A 26,486-nucleotide genomic window follows, 5' to 3' on the forward strand; every position below is an offset into this window, starting at 1 on the left:
GAGATAAAAGCCCAGTGAAATCAGCAGCCTCAGACTAGATGAACCCTGCTGTGAGATAGCTATCTTTTGCACCTGCAGAATCCACAAGGCAGGCTAAGTGCTAGGGTGGGATGGAATACAGATCAAACCCAGTTCTGGGTCATTCACAGCTCCCAGCTGTGCTTTGGGGTGTTTTGAGGGAGGGTGGTGTGGGGGGAGAGAGTAAAAGCTCAATGCTTGATTCTTCTTTTTTTTTTTTGAGCTGTGAAGGAAATGCAGAAGCTGTAGGAATTGTAACTTTTGTCTTTAATCTGACTTCAGCCAATACAACCAAAGTTTGTTAACCCTTGAAGAAGCCTCTTTACAGAAGATTAAAAATAAGCTGATTTCACTGAATGGGCCAGACAAGGAAACATGAAGGCATATGCATTGCTAGATAATATCAATTTAATAAATAATAAGAAGAGCCACCTATCGTTAATAAAATTCTCTAGGCAGCTTACAAAGAAGAAGTAGACATCGTGTATTATTTCAAAATACAGCAATTAAAAACAACAGGAGTCAAGGGAAGGAGAAAAATCATTCCTTTTATGATTCCTCTGATGGAGCAAGTACACTGTCTGGGAGCATTCCTAGATCCACTGTTGTCACTTGAAGCCCAGGTGGCCTCTCCTGCAGGAATGCTCATCAACACCTTTGGTTGATACAAGAGAGGTGTCTACTTGTAGGGCAGGGTAGATTCTCCATTGTGGTAACTACTGTAGCACACTCAGTGTGAGGCTGCCTTTGTGACTGGTTTGGAAGCTAGGATAGAATGCTGTAGAGCAGGAGGTTGCATTCAATGCTAGTCATACTTAGAGAGGCCCAACTTCTTGAAGCCCTGCAGTGTCTTCTCATTCTCCTTGGGTAATCATGTTGGGTCACCAGCTCATTACCAATGAAGCTGGCCTTTGGATTGCTATTGTTATTATTTAATATTTATATCTGGCCTTTCTCCCAAGCTGGGAATCAAGATGGCTTACAATGTTTATAAATGTATCAGAACACATTTAGAACCTGCAATTAAAATGTGGTTTGCCATGACAGCAGCCCAGAGATCAATATTGTCTGCACCTTTGTTTTCAAAGGCCTGTCTGGACAGGAAGGTCTTAGCTTGCTGGAGAAAGGATAACAATGAGGGAACCAGACTAATCTCTCTTGGAAGGTAATTCCACAGTATGGGAGCAGCCACAGAAAAAAAGTATCTCTATCATGCCACCATCAACCATATGCATGATGTTGATTGGACCAACAGAAAGTGGCCACACAAAGATCTTAGCACCTGGATAGGTTCATGTAGCCAGATGCAATCCTTAAGGTATCCTGGGCCCAATGCATATAATTGGCAGCCTTTCCCAGACTTGGTTCCCCAGATGTTGTTGGATGACTGATGGACAGTTTCCTTCATTAATGGTCATTGGCCATGGTGGCTGGGGCTGGTGGGACTTGGAGTCCAGCAGCATCTGGGATTTGAGATTGAAAAAGTCTGGGCTAGAGAATTTTCTTTGATGCTTCGTTGAGTATTTGCTGCTGCCATTGAACTTTTGGCATCACTGAAGGAATGGCCCACTTAATGATTCCCTCTGCCTTTTTCTTCCATTGTGAATAATGAAGTCTTGCTCACAGCCTCAAGTTCCTTAGCAGCTCCCCTAAAGTCCCCTGTAAATGGATCCCCTCCCCCTCCCCACTAACTCAACTCTGATAAGTGGAAGAAGAAAGGGCCTGTTGAGCTGGATGTGCTTAAAAAAAAAAAGGTTCTGAGGAAATTAGTGGCAGGAAAAGGTCTTTCTTTATTTGGAATGAAATACTCCTTCAATTAAGAAGAGGCCAATAAATGAGGCAGGGTCACCAGAGCGCTTTTGCTTTGAGCAGAGTGACTTAAGTCTAGCTAGGTAGCAAAGAAAGGTAAGAGAGAAAGCAGATTTTTATCTTATTTTTTCATGGCGAGATACAGACTTGATTATAAAAGCAGCAAGGGAGAGGAACTTTTTTTCCTTCCCTTTTTTAATTTAAAGAAGGCTAGGGATGATGGAGATCACATTCAATTCTAAGAGGAGGGAAAAAGAGAAAGAGAGAGAGAGAGAGGAGATGAGTATGAAATGAGGCTTAATTTTAATGAAGCAAAATTCTCCATTAAGTAAGAAAACAGTTGGCGGGGTGGGCAAGAGAGTGTGTATGAAATGGGGATGAACCTGACATGCTATTGTGCCTGAGAGGATTAATTTTACACCCCGTGATGGGTTGGAAGAAGGGAGGGAAAAGGTGGTGGATGTAGAGTAGAGGAATTTTTTATAAAGAGTTTTATGAAAATGGCAGCTAAGAGAGGAAAATCAGGGGGGGGGGGTTGGGGTGGTGGTGGTGGGGAATGGGACATTGTGGTTAAAGGCCCAGCAATGGAGATCAGAAAAAGTGCATGGAGGCTGAGAAGATCTATGTACACATAGCTAATGTCTCCCCTGCCATTCCAGGTGTATAACAGATAGTTGATACTGTTATGGAAATCACCCTGGAGCAAGCCAACAGTAAAATACACTTAGGAAATTGGAATTAACTCTTTATTAGCAAAAACAGGATCAGCATACGAGTGTCAGGCCTAATGAGCACAGCAACTCATCTCCAGCAGATCTTGCCCCCATGAAGCGGTTACTGAGACTGAAGGTCTCTGCATCCCCACAACTGCCTAAATCCCCTCCTCTCCAGGGTTTCCCCCAAGTAACCTGAGACTCGGGACTGGATTAAGACCTTTAGAGGCCCTAAACACCACACACACTCACACAATAATAATAATAAACCATAAAATAAAACAAAATTTTATTTTTTGAAATGAAACAAATCCTACAGTAAGATGGAAAATAATGTTTATTTTTGTATACTTCCACTTTATATATGACAAATTTTCTCCTACATTTTCTAATTGCAAAGTCTTTGATCAGATCCTCAAAACTGATCTTACGTAACATACCTGCTTCTAAACTTAGTAAAGGCATCCAGCCTGTCTTCTTGCATAATTGTTCTGTTGAGATTTTTTAATATACTTCAGCTAAGAAAATGAATGCTCAGTTGAGCAATTTTTGACCATTAATGGGGGAAAAATCTCACAATGGAAAATTTCTGTGGTTCCCTGCTTCCCTTGATGCCCTAAGCACCTGCTTATTTTGCTTAATGGTTAATCCAGTCTTGTTGAGACTGTGCCTGTGTGAAACTAACATCTCCTATGCCCTCTTCACACCTCTCCTAGTTCTGGGAGACCAGGGGGGAAGGGGAACTTGCTGCAGCAGGACAAGAAGACACTTGTGCCTTATCACCAGCCAGACTCACCTCTGCCTCTTGGCCTCCCTCCTCTCCTGCTTTAGTTTCTGCCGCTGATTCTGGACTTCTCCCTGCCACAGACTCCCCCACTCCCTAATCCATGTTACCTCTTCAGATTCCGACACCTCCTCCCAGTCTTCTCTCTCTTCTCCCATCACCAATCCCCTGGCTCTGAGTTTTCTTCCCCACCTGATTCCTCCCACCATTCCTCTGTGTCCAACCAGTTCGTGGCATCTGGCTGTTGAGAAGCATATTTTTAAGTTGTTTTAAACTGTTTTTAATATCGTATAATATTGTGCTTTCATGTTAATGTTGTGTTTTAATTGTTGTAACGCATTGTAGGGCGAAGAGTAGGTAAGAAATTGTAGTTGTTGTCATTGCCGTACTATCTCCCCTCCACATGCATTGAAAGAAGGTCTGAAAAAAGGGGAGATAGATCCAAAACAAAGACTTCTCCAAATGACCTATTGCACATCTATCCTAATATGCTTCCACAAAGGTTACATGGAAGCCTTCATCCTGATCTGTTTGTTTGGAGTTTATGTCTTTCTATCCATGGATCATTAGCTCATACTTTTTATTGCATTCCCCCATCTCTTTCCAAACCACAAAAAGACTTCTTGTTGTGCCAGAGTGCTTTAATTGCACACGCTTAAATTTATGGTATGTGATTCAATCACTTTCACAGAATACTGACAGTGTGGGTGCACCTTAAAATCACTTATGGGATGACTGAGAACATGCCTACCAAAGAATGGAGAATTATGGAAAGTCTCTCTGATATCTAGGAGGGAATGAGTTTATGGAGATGGAATCTAGGCTATGTGATTTATAGAGGCCTCCCCCCCCCATAAAACCCCACACACACATTCACTTCAGTGACCCATGATCTGGCACTGACTGGAGCACCAGCCTCCTTCTACTTTCTGCTTGGCTCAGTCACACAGATGGCAAGGAACTATTGGCGAATGCTTTCACTTTGTTTCTTCTTCTGGTTCCTTCTGATCATTTGTCTGTGCTTCTTCTTCTTTTTTGGCAGCAGAGCATCAATGTGGCAATCTCCCACAAACAGACTGTTTGGGGGAAGGAAAAAAAAAACATTGTATAGCCCTCCCCAACCCCAGCCCTGATCTTGGCTGCTCAGAACAACTTCCATCGGCTACAAAATGTCAGGCAAAGCTCTGCTTTCCCTGGCCACGTGGTGCTCATCATTTGCTAAACCATGCAAGCTTAATCCCCACACCCCCACAAGCAGTGCAGCAGCATGCATATTCTTTATGAATATAACATTAAGTAGGTGGTTTTTTTTTTTTTAAAAAAAAAACAACCACCCAAAAATCATATTTATGCAAAGGAAGCTGGAGCCAGAGACACATAAGTGACAATTTGCTGGTTTGCAATCTACAAGTAAACAACAGGATTCTTGAGAGAAGCAGGGAACAGGTGGGCCAAGTAAGGGAGGTGGGTGATGGCTTGGAGTGCTTTAGGATGGATTTGGCAGCCAATATGCCATTACTTCCCCTCCAGCTCCATTCCAGTGGGAAGTTCAGGACAGGACTTTACAGCACTGGTCAGCTTCCCTGAAATGGGAAGTGGGTTCCGTGCTCAAATTGTAGGATACCAGATGGGGCTTGGCCCCCTTACCTTTGGCAAATGTTTACTTACGTAGATTTCTTTGAAATATTTATGATTATCATCACCACCATCGTTATTTCCTAGCACAAATACATTATTTACAACAAATTAACCACAGCATATATATGAACAGATATATATGAACAGCATATACTGTAGAGCAATAGGTCTCGCCTATTCTGCTTAAGACATAACAAAGCACCAAATTTGTTCAAATTGTTCTTAAAACCTCACATTATCCTATTGTTCCAGAACATGCTCCATTTTCTGAAAAAACGTTACTCATTTGCCCTCTTTTGTTATTTTAGACCATTTCATCACATGTCCTAATTCAGTAGAAATTTAGATTTAGATGAATGCCTATTGAGATATGATGTATGTTGTGAAACTGACTAATAAAGGCTGGTTCTTAGCCTTTTATCTAGAGCACGGCAGTCCAGCCTCTCAGACCAAGTGGGCCACACTAATAATTTGACACAGAATGAGTAGGCCACACGCTAAAATTAAGTTTCCCTGCAATAAACTAAAACTTTCACAATATAGTTAATATTATTTAATATGTACAACCGCCAGTGGTTGCTGGTGCCCATAGGGATTGGTGGGGTGGAAGGCAGGGAGTCCGGGTGATGCCAGAGCTAAAGAGACAGCACCAATGAATTCTAGCTTTGTCCCCACCTTCTTCATCCTTTCTGAGTTCTACAAGGGCCAAGACTAAGGAGGAGGAAGCTGACAGGCCATGCCACCTACTGCTCTGGTTGTTAAGTAAGAAGCCAGATGGGTGGGGGCTTCTTTCACCCTAATGGGCCAGCCTTCACCACTTCGCTGCACATTTCTTTCATTTCTAGATTGGCAATTGAAAGGGAGAAGGCATCACCGCTTAAAGGGTTGATTACAGCCAGTTTCTGAATCCTATTTTACTGTCCCTGGAGGCTTAAGGTATCTTTGCAAAAGTCTGTTTTAATTACAGTGTACGTGTTGAGTTGACATTGCAGGAGTGGGCATGGCAGGAGAGCTATTGCAAGCCAAAGGGGTTCTTCAGCACACAGCTGCCTTTCGGTCTCAGTTCAGTAGATGAAGGAGAGGAGGTGGATCTGGATCCTCAGAGATTCAGGACTTTTTCTAGAGAAACGAAACCATGGCTTGGAGAAACAAGCAGAGGCCAATTGCTGGCGGCGGTGGGGGGCGGGGAGAGCAAACTGGGAAGATAATGTGGGAGTAAAGAGCGAAGAAGGGACCAAGCAGGTTTTTATTTCAACTTTTTTTGAGGAAAAATAAATAAATCCAGAAATCTGTATGATTAAGATAAGAGAGAGAGAGAGAGAGAGAGAGAGAGAGAGAGAGAGAGAGAGAGAGAACCGCTTTCTTTTCATGGTCTGCTGAAACCAGGCTGGCAAAGCAGAGCTGCTAAGATGACAATGGGAGGCTCCTTGTATTTAATTACTTCCAGCATGACTCTGTGGCTGAAAAATATAAAAATAAAAACACTCACTTGGGAGCTCCTACAGAGGGAAGACAAGAGGAGCAAATAGAGTGTAGCTGTACTTACAGTTCCATGTGCTAAATGGGTTGTGCGGTCCCTAAGCTAATGTGTTTGCTAATGCCTCTCTTTTTGCTCTCTGCAACTGTGGGAAATGATGCAGTCTCAAATATTTGTGTACTGGGGATGCCCAGCACTGTTGACTAGGGGTCTCTGTGCTGAATATTCTCACTGGTGCCATAATACAGAGGATAAGGTTATCAATGGCTACTAGCCATGGTGGCTGCACTATCTCTCCACTGTCAGATGCACTATGTCTCTGATACCAGTTGCTGGGAATTGCACGTGGGGGACACACCGTTGCACTCAGGCCATTTTGAGAACAGATGGGTCACTGGTTACACTTATTTATACCTAAGCACAGGCTGCCAATTCTAAGTACTCTCCCCACTGCCCCACCAGAGGATAAGTTGATTCTGGACTTTAGGGAGTGGCTGATAAGGTTTTATTGCAGATTGAAGAAATACATCTGGCAGCAACTACTAGTAAAAAGGCACTTGGTACATGGAACCATCATCTCTTGTAAGCATGGTGATCTCCAACTTGTTCAGTTTTTGGAAACTTCTGAAAACTTGTTTATTCACACAGGCCTCAGTGATACCTCTCATTGAGAACAGCTCTGATTACTGAATTTATGGCTCCATTTTAATTTGGAATTCTTATTGTGTATTTTTTCTGGTTTTAAATAGTCTAGGGGGAGTCCCTGTTTCTGATTGCCCCCTTCCCCAGTAGCAGTATTCAGTCGTTGATTGTGCTTTGCTGTGTTAGGCTGCAGACTCAAGGTCAACGAAAAGCTGCACTATGCTACTCTGTCCAGCTTGCACACTTCAAAAACATGTTCTAATCCATTAGTCCAACCTGGGAAGAAAAATAAAATAATTTGATATTATTTTTGTTCCTCTTAATGCAGAGCATGACATTTGACACCCATTTTGCATTCCTTTCCAGATTTGTAACTGGGTCACTTGCCCCAACCTTCCTGCACTACTAGTAATGAGATCCTGTAGAAACACCATTGGGAATATTCCTTTCACAGAATACATTGCTCTTGGCTGAAACATCTAGTGTGACTTCCTTTGGGGTGAAAACCAAAGGTTTTGATTCCACCCAATGGGAACCTAAAGGTGTCCTCATTTATTTACCAGATCAGCATGTTAAACATGTGGGTTGCAAATGATACATAGATTGAATATTGTGAAGTAGACACTTGCATGATGACTTCTATACAGTGGTCCCTTGTGTTACAGACACTTCAGGTTACAGACTCTGCTAACCCAGAAATAGTACCTCGGGTTAAGAACTTTGCTTCATGATGAGAACAGAAATTGTGCTCTGGCGGCACGGCAGCAGCGGGAGGCCCATTAGCTAAAGTTGTACCTCAGGTTAAGAACAGTTTCAGGTTAAGAACGGACCTCTAGAATGAATTAAGTTCTTAACCCTCCTTGGGTTATGTACTTAATTCATTCTGGAGGTCCGTTCTTAACTCACCTTGGGTTAAGTACTTAATTCATTCTGGAGGTCCATTCTTAACCTGAAACTGTTCTTAACCTGAAGCACCACTTTAGCTAATGGGGCCTCCGGCTGCCGCCACACCACTGCTATGCAATTTCTGTTCTCATCCTGAAGCAAAGTTCTTAACCCGAGGTACTATTTCTGGGTTAGCAGAGTCTGTAACCTGAAGTGTATGTAACCTGAAGCGTATGTAACCTGAAGCATATGTAACCCGACGTACCACTGTATACACTTGGCTCTACATGCAGTAATTTAGCCTACATTTTTAACATGCCAATTTGAAAAAAAATGTTTGATTTGAACCTGGGTTCTGATTATTGACCTTGTTATCCAGTTTGAATTGCTAAAGCAGTGATCTCATTATTGCTTAAGGATAGTTCTCAGTACATACATGGCTTTCATTCTTTAATTTCTTACAACCTCGGTTAATTAGACCTGTAGCCTCCAGATGTTGCTGGACTCCAACTCTGTGGCCACCAGACAGGGTTGATGAGAGTTGTACTCCAGCAATATCTGGAAGGCCATAGGTTCCCCATCCTTGGTTTAAAACAAACCATGGTTTAATGTGAACCAGTGAATTGCTGAAAAAGTACTGATGACATTCCTCCCTCATACTTGCTGCTGTACCACAGACAAAACCACCAGGAGTTCAGCTTGTCAGGTCATCCAAACCCAGGTTCATAGTTGGTTTCCTCCAAACACCAGCATGCTGCTTGTGTGACATTAAACCAAAGTCTGTGGTTATGTGTGAACCTGGCCACCCCATATCACTTATTGCCTGTGATAAGACTTTGTTATAGTAGAATGGACACTGGCCATTTTCCAGCAGTCTCTTATGTCTCGTTTGTGGAGGCTGCAGTTCCCCTCCCTTTTTATTCTGCCTGTTTACTTTCTTTCTTTTTTTGTTCTTCCATGTTTTTGAAGTGCACATTGCAAACCCTGTGGGGGTGGATGAAATCAACGAAACTCCCCGAGGGGCAGCAATTTGTTGGTTGTAATTATATTTTTGTTACTTGCAAATGAAATGCAAAAAAGAAAAACCAACACAATTAAACCCATATTAATAGAAACAGATTGGCATAGCCACGGGGATGAGAGAGTGAGAGCATGTGTTTGTGTGTGCTAAGGTCCAATCCTAAAAGGCACTGAGCACTTCTAGTCTGCACAGTAAAACATGGGCTAGCAGAACTCCTTGCATCTTATGGGAAGGTTCTCAGGCCTGGGCAGGATAAGGCTTTAATTTGCAAATCATCAAAGCCATCATTCTGCCAATCTATCAATTATCAACGCTTAGGCCTGCCACTGGGTAAATGAAAATAGGGACTGTGTACCAATTAATATCACCAGAGCCCCTGAAATTAGAGACAACATGCCTGATTTCTTTGGGCATGATAGAGGCCATGCAAAGTGGTATGATGGATCTGTGGCTGTTCACATTGGGTTCAGTTTCAAATCCCAAGCAGGTAAATGGTTCATAGGAAGAAGTCATGTGACTGAGTGGTTCTGCAACCGAGCGCATTCTGTGCCAAAATAATATAAATGATTTACCAAGGGAGCAGGTAAATCCTATTCATTTTCATTCTGTGTTTCCTCCAGAGTCAAAGATGAGACAGCAAGTCCTCCAGCATCTCAATTGGTGCAACCAGGCCCAACAGCTACTTGGCTCCTGACTAGGAATGGGGAAATTAGTCCATGTCTTCTCTCTGCTAATTTCCCATAAGTTGTGTCAATTTCTCATGTGTTCGTTCATAAGTCACTTCCACCCATTTCTCAGGGTGCTCTAATCACTGAGCCACAGCAAATGTCAAAATACAAATTTCATTCTAAAAAAAAACAACTTTCTTTAAATCTGTACTTTTAACACAACGTATGCATTTCTAAATTTATTTTGCCTGAGAACCAAATGGCAAAGTTCAGGGAAGTGTGAAATCTGAAGGATATTTATGCTCTAATCCATATATCAGCCCAGAAGGTGTAAATTAGGTCAGTTTGCTTTTTTAAAAAAATGCAGACAAAATGGAATTTTCCTTCATTGCTACACCTACGCTCCCAGAACCGCCTTCGACAGCAACCACTTCAACTGACTTAAAGTAACAGTAACAGGTGGCCATCCAACCTCTGCTTCAAAACCTTCAACGGAAGAGAGTCCACCGCTTTCTGAGGGAGCGTGGCTGACAGATCCCATAAAAATCACATTAAAGCAGCCATACATTATTTTTAACAAAACATGTTGAAAGCAGAGGGTTTTCGGTAGGTGCTCAAAAGACAAGAGACTGTGCCTGTCTAATATTCGAGGGGAGAGTATTCCAAAGAGAAGTAGACACAACACTAGAGACCCAATTCCTATATTGTGCAGAAAATACTTCTGGGCAACACAGTTTAAGAAGGATGTTTACAAGCTGGAACATGTGCAGAGGGGGGCAGCCAAGATGATCAAGGGTCTGGAAACTAAGCGGAGCTGAGTATGTTTAGCCTGGAAAAGAGGAGATATGATAGCCATCTTCAAATAGCTTAAGAGCTGTCACAGGGAGGAGGGAGCAAGCTTGTTTTCTCCTGCTCTGGAGGGTAGGACTCAAACCAATGGCTTCAGGTACAAGACTAAACATTCAGAAAAAAAAACTTTCTGACAGTAAGAGCTTTTCAGCAGTGGAACAGATTCCCACGAGAGGTGACGGACTCTCCTTCCTTGGAGGTTTTTAAACAGAGGTTGGATGGCCATCTGTCATGGATGCTTTAACTGAGATTCCTGCATTGCAGGGGGTTGGATGAGATGATCCTTGGGGTCCCTTCCAACTCTATAGCTCTATGATTTTATGATAAAGTGATGTCTTCAGGAGGCACAGGGATCACATGGGCATATAGAGGGTGAGACAATCTTTCAGATACTGTGGTCCCAAGCTGTATTATAAGGCTTCATACACAAAAATCAACACTTTGAGCTTCACCCAGTAGTTTCAATGGAAGCCAATGGAATTCTTTCAACTTCAGAGTAACATGCTGAAGATATCCTAAGCCTATGAGCAGCAGCATATCTAAATAAGTGGACATTTATAGATTTCCTGATTCACAAGGAAATGTGTTACTGAAGCCCCACAGAAGAGGCAGTGGGGCTGGGAACAGAATCTAACTATCCCCCTTTGCTGTTGTTGCAATTTTGCCTACTACAAGGGGTAAGATGGAAAGAGCAAAGGGGAGAGGAGCCATTCTTTGTTCACAGGCAAAGGCACTTAACAGCACAGCTGGTGCCCAAGTGCTTCATTGCATGGGAAGCCAAGACACGGAGACATTGCATAATAGATTTAAACATTCCTGGCATGAGATATATTTAAAGTGCATTCATACAGTACTTTTCGTAACAGCTGCCACCACAGTGCACCTGAGGACTCTAACCTGATCCTTAACACGAGTACTTAGTGCTTGATGCATATGTTTATTATTATATTTGTCAGCTAAATTGGAGTCAATAGGCAATCTGCATAAACATACAATGTGCAAAGAAAAAAAACGACTATTTACTATGCAGGAGCCCAAAGGAGACACAAAAATTTTAGATTTCTGCTTCTGGTGTAATTGGTATGAAAATACAGTGCCTGCCCTGAAAAGAGAAGATCCCATGCTGTGAAAATACCTTTCCTGGCCAGGCAGGGACCAAATAATAGCAAATTATGAGTGCAAAAATATTTAGAACAAAAAAGAGAGTGAGAGAGAGAGAGAAGGAGAAGGAGAAAGGAAGAACAAAACCAAAGAGGAAGAAGAACGGGATTTTGCTTTATCTGAGCCAATCCACAGCTTGCAATCTTCAACAATTTGTCATTTTGAGCAGGCCACATGAGCTAGCTATGAATAAAATCAGTCAATTTAACCCCCAAAATCAATGCTCTTTTGTAGAGCTGCTTAAAATCTAAGTGGAAGGGAAGACTTTGAAGCTGATTTCCACTAGTAAATGCACCACTTATGGACTGTTTGATTTGAGCTGAAGTCTGCTCAGTTTCCCCAGTACCCAGCATCTGATGACTAATTAGCAAGTTGGGCGAAAATACCTAATTGAAGCAGGCTTTTTGTTTTATTTTAAGCATGAACATTATTGCTATAGCACCCACTAGAGTTGTAGCTAGAGTTTCTCCCACCAACAACTGTAAACTTTCTTCAGCGTAAAAATGCTGCAGATCAGATCAAAGGTCCGTCTAGTCCAACATCACGTTTCACACAGTGGCCAACCAGATAGATGCCCTTCGGAAATCCCTAATGCAACAGCCCCCTCACCCGTTCCTGCTCCCCAGTGCACAGTCTCTGAGCTGGAAGATTCCACTTAGCTTCCGTGTCTGGCAGCAGCTGATAGACAAATGTGCACTCTGTTAGCCCACTTAATCCTTCTTCTTAAAGTAATTTGAGCTACTGGCCATGATAGCACCTTGTGACAGTGGATTCCATATGTGATGGAGAAGCTGTCCTGTGACTGTGAAGTCTTATTCTAATATTCAAGAGAGGATTAAACACATACACATTGGCTCCTCCTGGCTATGATTCATTTCTTCTATCGGCCTACAGTGCTTACACATTGCAGACAAATCTACACAGTGCTCTAATGGGCTGGAATTTTCTTTCTCCCTCTTGACAGGCATGTTTACATGGAGAAGTGACAGTGTATGTGCACTTAATTCTCCTCCTTATATTAGTCCCCCACACAGCAAGCTCCCTATGCAGAATTGTATGTTTACAACACAAAACTACATGGGAGGACAAAAAAGGGTTGCTGGTGAGAGAGGAGTTTCAGCAAATAATAATAATAAAAACTTAGTAGGAAAGCATTAACCCTCTTCGGTTTTTTTGTGAAATACCACACACTCTTGTCAAGTTTTTGTTTATAATATTGCTTGTGTCTCCTGTGATGTAAGTCAGGCTCTGCTGGTCCCCTGCCCTAATATTTTGTTGCTTGAAGGAATGGACAAATCTATTAATTTGTGGGTTGTTTGTAATTTTTGTTAAATCCTCAGGGAAATTTATCAGCATTTTACTATAAATTTATCCTAATAAAAATATTTCTGTATGCAGTTTTGACTCATATACACATATCTGCAAACAAATTTCCCCTGGTATAATGCATTTTGTATGTTGTTTTCATTGATGCATGTGTTTCTATGCACACTTTACTCTGCCATATGCTTTTTTGGGGTGTATAACTCTTGGCTGGAGAACTGCATTGCAAAATTCTGAGAAGTGCAATTTTTAAAGGATGGGTGTGATTTGGTCCACATATTGCTTTGAAAAGCACAAGTTAGGTCAATTTGCATTTGAATATGAACTGAATTGAATTTCTTCATCAGCCTTAGTTACACTTAGATCTCAAGTGTGTGCAATGGTACCCAGTGGGTGATATTTTTCTTTGTGACAGTAGGACAGAGATTTTCATTGCTTAGCTCAGACTAAAGGAAGCTGCCATCTGGACATTCTTTAGAGCCAATCTACATGTACAAAACAGTTCTGTTCCCAAAATTTATCCTGAATCCCCCACTCAAACAATTCTCCATCAATCAATGAGAAAAGAAATTGCATTTGAGAAGTGCTGTGGGTTCTAGAAAATGTGGGTGCTGGAACTCACCATGAACGCCTCCCTTGTTCTCTTATAATGGCAATGGTACCCACCTGAGAGGTGCCAGAACTGAGTTCCTGTGGGAAAAAAAGCCCTGCGTTTGAGAATGTTCAAAGTGGAGTGAAACTTCCATTGAAATTCTCTTGGGTGGGGTATTGCTTCTGCAAAACAGCAGTGATCATGTCAGGTTCATGAAAGCACTAAAGAGGAAACCAGTCTAATTTACCCTCTACCACAAATGTCCTTCTAAAACTGGAGTGGATGAGTGTTGAGTGAAGATCTAAGTGCTATAGAGGCCAGACCAACTACCCCTGAGAAAGAGAGAAGAGTTACATAGGGAAGATGGAAGTAAATCAATTTATCATTTTACAAAATAAGCAAGAGGATAAAGGACTCTCATTTTCGAAAATGAAATAATACATGTCGGGAGGGTGTCTCATAGTTGGGGCATCACCACAGAAAAGGCCCTGTCACTTGAAGCCTCCACATAAGCCTTAGAAAGTTGGGGCACCCAAAGCACAGCCTCCAGTGAAGATATCAATGTCAGAAAAGTTAGCCTAAATTTCTCTTTTGGGAATCTTCACAAGTTGGCAAGTGTGCAAAAGTATGACACCCAGATCAGTGATTTGCCTGAGACCTTTGGCAACAATTATTAGCTAAGGGATATAGTGTATATCTATGGCAGAATTGGAAACCGAGTTTCAGCTCTGTGGCTTATACTTTTTCATAAACTAAACGCTTTCCTCCCCACCCTCAATTTGATTTCACCTCGGGTAGCAGCTGCAATTCCAATTTATTTTTGTTGTGGTTCAGGCTATTTACAGCTAGATGAGCGGAAGTGATAGGCTGGTTAGCAGGGGATTCACCAGTTAATCAATCTGGAGACGATTTGGCCAATTGACTCCTGCAGCTATTAAAGTTCTGTTTAAAAAATAATAATACTCGTACATATGCATTTTAGTTAATTTCCAGGAAAAAGGATATTGCTTTCACGGTGATGCAGCATTTGTGCTAATCAAACTTCCAAAGGGGCCCGAACTTTCCCCTGCTGGTAGGAAGCATAGAAGCGTGGGGGGTGGGGTTGGTTGCTGTCTTTAATAACTTGGTGGGAGCAACCCTCCCCTTGTTTATGGTGGAATCTCATTCTCATTTGCTACAGCCTGTAATGCCGCTGTTTCACAATGCACACACGCTGAGGTGTGGTTTCAAGGTCTTCATGTGTTTAGCAAATATTTCAGACGAAACGATCTGTTCAGCTGTTACCCTGATTGCCAAGATTACAGCATGACAACAAACATTATTTGGGGGATTGGAGATGAAATTACAGCCCACTCGCTCCGGCGTCTGCAGCGAGAAGCAGATGCAGTGTTAATTTTCAAGCTGCAATGTCCATTACGCCAAGCTGTGGAATCACGGCACATTAGCATTGCAGCCAGCTGCCGCTGATGGTTCCGCGGTGGAGGTAATAATAAACTCCATTGCTTGTTGGAGAGAGAAAAAAACTGTATAACACCAAGAAAGGGATGGGGGAATTATTTTTTCTAGGAATGGCTGTTTACAGTGAATGTTGTTTAGGCAACAGTAACACAACCCATAGTATGTGGCACTGTTCCATGTAAATACCAGATATTGGTGTCTGGCTGAAACTTGTAGCAAAGGAGAGGCTCAACTATGAGGGATGAAAACTCACAGCTTCCACAGCCCTTATTTAGTCCTTCTTTTATTCTACTATATCTCAAACCGTTCTGTGGTGACCTAAGAAGAAGAAGACGTTAAGGAAAGTTAAACCAGTACAGTGGACCCTCCAGATACAAACTTAATTCGTTCCCAGGGTCCTTACGTACCCTGAAAAGTCTGCAACATCAGGCGCTGCTTTTGCACACATGCGTGGCATGATAGAACACGTCTGCGCACGTATGCGGTGTGTAGAGCGCTTCTGCGCATGTACACTTCCGGGTTTGCTGTGTTCGCAACCCGAAAGTTACATTACCCAAAGGTAACATAACCCAAGGGTCCACTGTAATGTCATTGGTGCAACTGAAGCACTGAAAACAGTTGATAACAGTAGAACAGGTCATGCTGAAAAGGGGGAGGGGGATCTCAGTGATCCAAGCCTTTCAGTGGCCAGCCCACTCTAAATTAAGGTTACCAGACGTCCCCATTTCCCAGGGACAGTCCCCAGATTTACAAATCAGTCCCCTGACAAAATCCATCTATTTAGTAGGGAGTTGTCCCCAGATTCATTGAAATGCAAGCCAAGGAGTGTCCTGGCTATGCCCCTCTTCCCCATGAGCTAGTATTCAGAAGGAAGAAGCCTCCGGAGCCAAAGTAATGCTCCTCTCCCTTTGTGCCTTGAAGCTTTCTGGCAATGAGAAGTAAGTTGGGAAAGCATCACTGCATCTAGGGTATGTCTTTGAGTGCTCATCGGGGGCCTTGTGAGAAGGGACATAGCTAGGGGAAGGGATGTGGCTTGGTGATAGATCACCTGCCTTATATGCAGATCACCTGCCTTATATATGATAGATCACCTGCCTTATATGCAGAAGCTCCCAGGTTGAAGCATCTCCAAGCAGGGTTGGAAAGATTTCATATCTGAAACCTTGGAGAGCTACTGCCAGTCATTGAGTAAACAGTTCTGAGCAAGATGGTCCATTGGTCTGATTTGATATTGGGCAGCTTCTATTGTTCCTATGTACATGTGTGAGGACATTGGTTGCCCCCAGACTCTGGGATTCTCCCTCCCCCCCACGGAATTCTAAGTTGAGAGGTGCCAATTTGTTAGACTTCCTTTGAAACAGTCACAGAACACTCTCCCCCAATGCAGTTAATGCGAAGTCTGCTTTGTAGGTCTCAGAATTTCTGTGAAGTGGGAACAATTCTCCCCCAGTTGTTGGTTTGTAAAATCTTGTCTTCATTTGGGCCTGGATCCAAACACCCAGTCCCTTAACTCTCTCTCATCTCTCTCTCTCTCTCTCTCTCATTCTCTCTCTCTCTCATCTGACTTGCTTATTTAAGAAGTGTCTCCATTGGAAGAACAGCAGAGAGTCTGAGAGGATGATCAAAGGGAAAACTCAGGATGGATTGAGATCAAATATTCAACTTCTGTGTGCTTTCTATTAAGTGACAGAGACGCAAGAAAGAATGAGGATTATCAATTGAATTTTATGAAACAGGCCTTTCAAGAGTGGCTTCTTCTTCCCATCTTCATGATGTAAAAATAAAACTGAAGCAAAAGTAGGGGGAGAGGAGGAGGTGGAGGAGGAAGGGGGGGAACCAAACAGCGAGGGGAAATCATCAAAACTTTGCAGCTCCCTAAATGACACATACCCAATGTTAGATTTGTTTCACTACCTTTTTATAGTGGCTGCTCCTGTTTCTTTGGCAAAGTTAATGAGTATCCAGTTTTCACTGCCTGCTGCGTAATGTCAGGTCTTAAAATACAGTGACAACTGTTTGATGCAGAAGCCACTCAAGAGACCAAGATGTGCTGTGCTGTGTGTGTGTGTTTTAATAAAGTGGCTGCTTATCTTCTGAGCAGGCTGCTTAATAAAGATGGATAAGAGAATTAGGGTTGTCACTCAGCTAAAAAAATCTTAATCAACTGGGTTTTATTAAGTAAATTATTTAATCAACTGAATTTATGTAAACAGTAAACCAAGATTTCTGATGCGTCTCTTATTGTAAGTGGGCCAACATTATATACAGTTTTTCCCCCACCCTCTGACTTTTAGAGGTATACTGCCCTGGTACATGGAGGCTTGTTCACTGTCATGGCTGAGTCTATTGCAAATATCTGATTCTAAATGGGCAGAGCATATGGCCTCCTTGCTGTATGTGTTTGTTTGTTTGTTTGTGTGCACATGCTTGTACACACACACACACACACACACACACACTTTGAAGGATTGGTGATGAGTATTGCCTGAAAAGGGATGTGGCTTGGGGAGAGTCCTAAGGGCCAGATAGGAGAGGTCTGGAAGGCTGCATTTAGCCCCTAGGGCTGATGTTCCCCACCCCTGACTTAAATGTTCAGTTTGGTTAGATGAAGAAGGATACCAGGATAGTAAAGGCTGAAGTTGCTGCATGACTTTTCAAGATGGATGTGTCCTGAATGTTCAGAATTGCGGTACTGTACAAGCATATCCTAAGGTAAGCTAGCCAACCTGTGACCACCAAGAAATTGCTCCTTTGAGGAAACGGGGTGTAGGCCGGAGCATGGAAGTCCAGATCAAAACTGAATCAGAGTGTTAAGAACCCAAACCAGCTAGTTAAATGCAGCCTGATGGCACCAAGTCACAAAGGACTGAAAGAAACTTTGAGCTCAAGGAAGACTAAAACCACTCCTCCATCTTGTTCCACTTGGGAATGGCCCAGAACTCTTGACAGGTCTCCATGTTATTGACCCTCCCATCATATCAAGGGAAAATGTTTTGCCCAGCAAATGAAATGAGTATCCCATGGATTGCACAAGGGATGCTTATGAACAAATATTTCTGGTGTCTCTTGGGTAGCTTGTCACTGGTAATTAATGTGTAATGCTAATATTCCTCAGCCTCTCTTATAATTTCCATAACTTAATGAGTGACATTTTAATGGAACACTCTTTAGTCCACAATAATCTGGATTTCTGATCCATGGGAGTTAAGAAGTAATCAGCATCCAAGCTGTCTCTGTAGTTGGGAAGTCATCTGGAGGGTGGGGGTTGTTTTCCAGCAGTAAATGTAATAAATTTGCCAAACATATCCAATTTATTTTTAAGTATACTAATTTTAAAAACACCTTACATCTTCCTCTGCAGAACTTTTCATAGGGCTGCAGTAAGTGGCCCTGATCGTTTACGTTGTAAGACTAAACTGTGTGATAAGCACTTAACACTTTATTATCCTTCTGGTTTGGGGTCCACAATGACAGACCCTTTATTATTGTTGCCCAGGCGTATGGAATTTGTGGTCCTCCAGAAGTTATTGAACTACCACTCCCATCATTCCTGGCCAGCTGGTCCTGATGGGAGTCCAACATCTTCCTCTTCTTCTTTCCCATCCCTTCTGTGCCCCCCCTTCTTTTATTCCTTCCAACACAGCAACAAAACTCTCTTTTCGGGAACGCATCCAACTCAAGCACCAACCCAACCCCAACATACAGCAAATAAATAAATAAAGCAAACCAAATTGGAGCCACCCTTGCTATGATTTGGGGATGAATAGATGTGTACCAAAGACTCCACATGGAGTTGTATAAGCAAGGTAGCCTGTGTTTGGAATCAGTATGATTGTTTTCAGCACTGTGGACAGCTACTTCATGTTTTCACATCCCCACGTCGTCACCTGCCAATAAATACCAGTAGCTATTGCAGAACACATGTTGTACTAGCAGCTTATGAGCTTGGAAACCTCTTTTGTGCATGCCCCACTCAAGAGAGGAAGGGCTATGTAAGCACAGCTGTGCTTTTGTGGCATTTCAATTCATTTCAATGGGGTATGCACCATAGACACTCTCGGTGGATGGTACCCCAGGTGGTATTCAAATTTGAAGCAGCTGGTGCCCATTGGGATTCATAGGGCAGAAGGCAGGGAGAACAGCAGGCAGAGTTAGCTAATTCTAGTTTTGTCCCTGTCCTTCTACAGTTCTACAGGGTTAACTGTTAACTGTTAGCAAGTGCCACCTGCTCACCTGATTGTTAAGTATAAGAAAGCAAAAACACTTTCTTGGTGAGGACTGACAGTGGGCAGGCTGAGGCTGGTAGGACAGTTCCTCATTTTCCTGAATAGACCAGCACCCAATGCTTTGAAGTGCTACTCTCTGCCACATCTTCAGAATGGGAAAAAGAAATCCATTCTGTTGCTCCTAGAAAGGCAGGATAATAAAACAGCACATGCAACCATCTTCACTGGAGTTAACCAAGGAAGGCATATTGAGCCAAGCCAAATAACCGGTGGATTCTTTGACCCCCTCCCTACCATACGTGTAATTCACACATACACGTGAGATTATCCCTGCATTGTGGTTGGTTGGACTAAATGATCCGGTCCCTTGCAACTCTACAATTCCATGATTCTAGGACTCAGTAAAAAGTGACTCCAACTTAACCTGTCATCAGACCTTGTCATTTGCTACTATCATTCCAGAGTTATTCCACTTACAAGCATGGAAAAGGAACTGCTGTCAAACACTTTTTAAAGTGAAGAATTGATTAAGCTAAATCTCTGACGGATGTGCATGGTATGAGAAGGGTAATGTGCGCAGAACTAGGATGTGCTTATGACGAGATAGGAAGAAGGTGATACAAATCAGTACAGTGATATCTCAGGTTACAGATGCTTCAGGTTACAGACGCTTCAGGTTACAGACTCCGCTAACCCAGAAATAGTACCTCGGGTTAAGAACTTTGCTTCAGGATGAGAACAGAAATCACGTGGGGGTGGTGTGGCAGCAGCGGTAGGTCCCATTAGCTAAAGTGGTACCTCAGGTTGAGAACAGTTTCAGGTTAAGAACGGACCTCCAGAACAAATTAAGTTCTTAACCTGAGGTACCACTGTATTAGTATCAGTATATATGTAAGAGGAACAGACTTTAAAGCCAGGCTTTTATTCTAATGGCTGATCCCATGGCTTCTCTTACTCATTTGTGCTCAGTGATTTCCACAGAAAATTTGCTCTGATTACTGGTTTAAAAAGATGTTAGCTTCTCCACCCCGTATCTTTCTCACCAGCAGTCAGGGCTCCGAAATCAAGCTGCATTCACTTGGCTTCTTACCTCGTTACTAATAATAAAGATTTTGCAATCAATCCAGAGCTGACAGTTGTGTTGAGGGACAGACAGCTTGGATTCCCAGCACCATGCACGTGAGAGCTGTTCATGCCAAACAATAATTCATTGTACCTACACAACACCTTTCATCCAAAATACTTTTAAAAGCATCAGTCAATCATTAAGCTTCTCAATAGCCCTGTTAGGTAGCTGGCATGCTATGTGCTTTACAGCTGGGAAAACACAGGCAGAGAGAGAAAGGGGAAGTGACACAGATAGGGGCTGCATCATGCAGAGGGTATTATAGAAAAGCTATTGAACTGGCACTTAGGAGAGTGTTGGCTGCATGCTTCAGAACTGGACTCCTTTGGGGGCTTGGAGATCTGTGAGGTACCAGGATTGTTTCTCTCTGAGTTTCTTTTCCCCACCTGAAAACAGGGGACGAGGTAATTATGTTCCCAACTAGCTCTAGTCTGGAGCATGCTCTGAACATCTAACAGATCCCCTTCTCCCCTAGGCTTCTTTGCAGTCTCTCAGATCTCCAGATTACCATGCACCAACTTTAGGGGGAGCTTGTGCAGTAAGATGGTGAAAGGTCTTAGCTGCAAACCAAGACTCCCTGGTTTGAATCTTGCCTCACTCACTAGGTCGCCTTAGGACTGCAATTATCCCTCATCAATTGCCTGTGCCTTTAATGTTTATCTATTTTTCAAGGTTGTTGCCATAATGTTTATGAAGGGCTCTGAGTGCTAAAAGAGCACCATGTAAATGAATGCTGAGTAGCTAATTATTAAGTTAAGGTAGCAAGAGATTTTTAATGGCTGAAATACAATTCTGGAATGTTACAAGAGCACCACTGGATCACACCAAAGACTCAGAGCATCCAACCAAGTGACTATGGGATGCCTATGAGAAGGATCTGAGTGCAATAGCACTTGACCCATTCTGATTCCCAGGCATTGGCATTCAGAGGCATACTACCTCTGACAGTGAAAGTTAAACATAGCTGCTGATAGCCTTATCTACAAGGAATTTGTTTAATTCATTTTAAAGCTGTTCAAGTTGGTGGCCATAACTACGCTTCATGTGGAAAGGTACTTACTTTTGTCTGTTCTGAATCTTGCAACATCCACTTGCTCTACATTGCATTGTTTTATGCATCTGTATCATGTCCTCTTTAATCTCCTTACTAGCCTCTCCTGCCCCTCAAAATGCTGTGATCTTTTCACGTATTGGAATTATTGCATCCTATTGATAACTTCAGGGATGCGGGTGGAGCTGTGGGTTAAACCACAGAGCCTAGGACTTGCCATTCAGAAGGTCGGTGGTTCGAATCCCCGCGACGGGGTGAGCTCCCGTTGCTCGGTCCCTGCTCCTGCCAACCTAGCAGTTCGAAAGCACGTCAAAGTGCAAGTAGATAAATAGGTACGGCTCTGGCAGGAAGGTAAACGGCATTTCCATGCGCTGCCCTGGTTCTCCAGAAGCGGCTTAGTCATGCTGGCCACATGACTCGGAAGCTGTACGCCAGCTCCCTCGGCCAATAAAGCGAGATATGCGTCGCAACCCCAGAGTCGGTCATGACTGGACCTAATGGTCAGGGGTCCCTTTACCTTTACCATTAAGCTAGATGCATCCTGCTACCATACATCGGAGCCTTCTAGGCACTTTATAATCTCTTCATTTTTTGCAGTCCTGGGCAGGAAGCAAACCATTGGAACTTTTTGAAGACCCGCCCCCCCCCCGAAATCCCCCATATATTGTGGCTGGGCTGGTTGTAGCTTAGTGGCCCACAGGTTGTGCAGGCCCACCTTCCTTCCATCAGCACCTCTTCATTTGCAGGAATACAAGATGAGTGGTGTTAAATTCTGGAGAGAGGGGAGTGCCTATTTATTTGCTGTCTGGCTCCTTAAAAGTTGCAGCAAAAAGTGAGGGAGGGGGCCAGGATCGGCACATTCCCAATATTGTTTTTGCCACCCAAGCAGCTGCATGCAGAAGGGCGGATAACGCAATATTGCTAAGTGATATGTCCACGAGGCTCTTTTATTAACACTTTGTAAAGGACCTTGCTAGGGCACAGTGGAATGCCTTCTCATCTCTCCCCATCTTATTAGAACCGTCTGTGCAATTCAACACATCAGAGTGTGAACAGAGCTTTATCTTGTCTGCCATTCAGGTTTGGGATGGCGCTCATTTCCCCTGCCTGGCATAATGTTCTGATGTCTTTGGGGCTGATTGTGTCTCTCATCCATCTTTTCATGTATCAGCAGCCGATCAACAGGGCTTCTCTATGAAACCATCTCTTATTTTCTTCAGCTTCTTCTGTGTTATAAATCAAGAGATTATTTATAAAACTTAAAAAGCACACTTTTTTTATATACAGCCGGCTATTACACTTGAGCCCAGATGCCCAGTTGTGCAAGGTTGGTACAAGAGTAGATGAAAGGGGAGGGTGTGTGTGTGTGTGTGTGACACTCAGACATGTAAGCACTTGTTGTAGATAACTGCAAGCTGCTTTGAAAACGCTCTACTGAAAGAAAGGAGAAAAAGAAATATTTGAAATAAATAAATGTTCTTTGGTATCTAAAGTCATTTCCTCAGTGTGCACATGCAAAATGAGTGTTTGATGACCATGGAAGTGGAGTCATATGGACCCACCATCTATCCTAATCACTTATTTCTGTGGCTTGGCAAATCTCACTATTTCTAGATTTAAATGCAACAATAAGATTTTGCTTAAGATGACAAAAAATACCCTAGCTTTGCTGCCCATTTGTATTTTGTTCAGCATTTGAAATCCCAATGAGAAGACTTAAAAAAGAAAAAAGAAAATCAAAACACTTGTTTTCTCTGTTCCTGAAATAATAGCACACTGTTTTCCTTGGTAATCTTGGAAGCTCTCTACAATTTAGCTTCTCTGTTATCTGAGAGAGAAATCCCCAGCTGGGGCATCAAATTATTCTGAAAGATGGTTATAGTGGCGCCCTATCGTGGAAGGATACCGCAGGATTCCATTAATTACTGCACTTGTAAAGGGCTTGAAGATGTTGAAAGGCAAGATGCAGTATGGATGATGTCAAAGTTTGGGACCATCATGGAAGCAACTTAGGTCATTATATTTAGGCAACAATAGGTGCAGGCTGATGCTCAATGGAACGTTAACATTTAATGTAATCGTGTGTGTTTATGTTTTAAAAAGCAACCCTTCCTGTTCAGCTCTTGCTTGAGAACACTTGTTTACTTCCCTGGGCATCTCCTGATTGCAATACAGTTTAATTCATTTGTTGTTGTCTGTCTTGACTGCCAGTGCTGGACCATAAGTGAGTCATATCAGAGTTAAGTGGAATCCTGGGGATGATTTAAATGAGTATCAATATGATAGTTGTAAGCCAGAGTTTACTGTGCTAAGGCATCCACCTGGGGAGAGGCTGGACATTGAGCCAGTTGTTATATTTCAGCCTTATCCACCTGTGAGGATAAAATCAGAGTGTGAAGGACTATGTATTTTTCATTCATTAATTTATAAATATATCTATCTACCACTAGTTCATAAATATATCAAATCGTGCCACTCTGAGCTTCCTTCTGCAAGAAGGGCATGTTGCTGTTTTAAAAATGGAATAAATAAATATCTTGCTCTGTCCAAGATCCAGCCCTGATCTGGGAGTCTTTATAGTAAGCCTATTCATATAAATATTTTCTTAATTTTCTTAATTGTGCAATTTAGTGAATTCACAATTAATTAATTGATCTACTGAATAAATTTGCATATGAAGACACCCAGACATACTAAAGCTGGAATGTGGAACCTGTGAACCTCCAGATGTTTCTGGACTACAACTCCCATCTTCCCTCAACACTGGCCATTCTTTTTGAGGCTGATGGGAGTTGGAGTAAAATCATATCTGAAAGCCACAGGTTCCACATCCTGGATCTAGAGGCAGAAAATGAAGCAAGTTTCCTTTATTTTCAGACATCTTAGAACTGACATTTTCTCTCCTTCCACACACTCACAAACAGCATTACTATTTTCAAATGTCCCTTGCCACCTGCAGGTTTTTTTAAAAAAGTGTTTGTATTATTTATTTATTTATTTATTAATTATTATTATTATTATTATTATTATTATTATTATTATTATTATCAGAAATCTCCCCAGTTAACCAGAGGAAATAAAGAGCAGAAGCAGGCTCTGAGAATTATAGTACAGCTTCTCTCTCCCTCTCTCTTTTGCTTGAATTTGGGCATAATACCCACTCACTTTTTTCATCAGTGTGATCTTCACAGCAGCCATGTTAGGACATTTATTCAAAGTATCTTCCTAACATAAGATGCCATAATAAGGAAAGGAAATATTGCTTCCTGCTCCTACCTTCACTCTGATTTGGCTTTAGGATGACGTCATAAGAGTGAGGGCAGAAGCAGAAAGCAATACTTTATTCATCCCTGTGTAGGAATGGCAGGAACTTTGGAGAAAGTATCAACCAACTGCAGCAATGAGCATGATTGCCATGGCTAGCAAAGTCTTGTCTACACTTTCGTTCATCCCATGCTTAGAAAGCATGGGTCAGAGTGGTTTCCCACTTGTTCTGTGCTTTCTGTGCTTTCTGTGCTTCTGTGCTGTTTTTGCCCCACTGCTTTCTCTTGAGAAACCCATTCTTTAGTGCTAAACTGGAACAAACAACAATCTGCAGAAAACCCAATTGTCGTTTGTTCCAATTCAGTGCTAAGCCATGGGTTTTTCTGGGGGAAGGCAGTGGGGTAAACAGAAGTATGGATGAGCTCTAAGTAAGACAGACAATTCACTACTGAAATGCCCTTCCTCCAGCTTTGCAACCTATTAATGTGGTAGCAAGGTGGGGTGGGGGTGGGGTTTTGGAGGAGGGTGAACATTGTATAATGCAAAGTGAAACATCACAGAGTCACTGAGAGACTACTCAATCAGAAGGGCTTATCACTTGAGCTTGGAAGAAAATAAATAGTTTTTCTGTGTCTTCCTTCTGTTATTCCTTCTGGCCAGATATCTAAGTGGTGTTCAACAGCAGAGTGTCCTGTTCTTGTCCCATTGAGGAGCCTACCAAGCAAGACAGGTGCATGATTCAGCACTTGGGAGGGCTTATAATGATCAAGGATTGGCTAAGAACTGAAGTCTTTTGAGCCTCTGCCTCCAGTCCACCTCTCCTGGGATCTACCTGTCAGGGAACTGCCATCGGAGAGTCAGGTGGTGGAAGGGCTCAAGGAGGTTAGGAGACCCTCGGATGCTGAGGAAGGAACCAGCAGGGGGAGAGAGAGAGTTTCCGCAGAAACTCAGTCGGAGGGATGGCTCCAAGATACTTCCAGTGAGAACAGCGGAGAGGTTTCAGGACCTCCGCTGGGGACGCCCACTCCGCGCAGGAAACTGTCACGCAGAGATTCCAAAAGGAGGGTTTCCGTTAAGGAACTCCTATGTTGGCGTAAATTCCGGAAGCGTCCACTGACAGATTCTGCCAGCGATTGAGGTAGCCATGCACCCATGGCTCCGCGGACGGGGAGAGTTTAGAAACTGATTGCAGGAGTTAAGAACTCAGCCATTTACGCACAAGCAGCCCCTTAACCCATCACACTACCTTTGTGGGGAACTACAGGCCCTTAAAGGGCCAACCCTCTAGCCTGAATCTGGGATCTTCTGTGCTCTGTAGGCTCCTGACTCATGCAGTCCCTGCACTATGGACTAGTGAGGCAATAGCAGAGGCACTTGGATCTGGGTAAAGACACCCATCATGATTATGGCTCTGGTTGTATGAGCTCTGGTGCTGTGTGATTTGGTTTAGTGGGCTCCTTGAGTTCAGTCGACCTTTAAAGACCATCAGAAGGCCCGAGGCCAGAAACCTGGCCCAGCTTCTCAGCCACTGATACTATAGTCTCCAACCAAGTTCCTTGGTCACTGCTGGGCTCTGTAAAGCAGAAAACTGGTACCTGTGGTTTCCTTGTCAATTAGGTTGCCTCAATGGCACAGTGAGTGAAGCATGATGGATGTAGGATTATTTTGTTTGAGGCCCATAGGTCCCTCTCTGCTATGGAAGAGAGAGAGAGAAAGAGAAGGCTTAACAAGGCATTTGTTTCTATAGCTCTGAAATTATTATTTGAAGCACTATAGCCAAC

The 26,486-nt window shown here is 42.8% G+C and overlaps 1 protein-coding gene and 1 long non-coding RNA gene across 5 annotated transcripts in view; one reads left to right on the forward strand and one right to left on the reverse strand.

The window, feature by feature from the left end:
- LOC310832633 (opioid-binding protein/cell adhesion molecule homolog) overlaps nucleotides 1-26,486 on the forward strand; it is a 706,658-nt gene that overhangs the window by 120,927 nt on the left and 559,245 nt on the right. The window lies entirely within an intron of this gene.
- LOC310832803 lies at nucleotides 6,324-12,343 on the reverse strand. Of its 2 annotated transcripts, none has more exons than XR_014558449.1 (3): nucleotides 12,275-12,343; nucleotides 9,560-9,681; nucleotides 6,324-6,422 (listed from the first exon to the last, which is right to left on the reverse strand). It is a non-coding gene; the product is annotated as an uncharacterized lncRNA (long non-coding RNA). The 2 variants fall into 2 exon arrangements; XR_014558450.1 differs by lacking the exon at nucleotides 6,324-6,422 and adding an exon at nucleotides 7,176-7,357.

The sequence above is a fragment of the Podarcis gaigeae genome (assembly GCF_964106915.1).
Source record: "Podarcis gaigeae genome assembly, chromosome: 15".
NCBI classification, from domain to species: Eukaryota; Metazoa; Chordata; class Lepidosauria; order Squamata; family Lacertidae; genus Podarcis; species Podarcis gaigeae.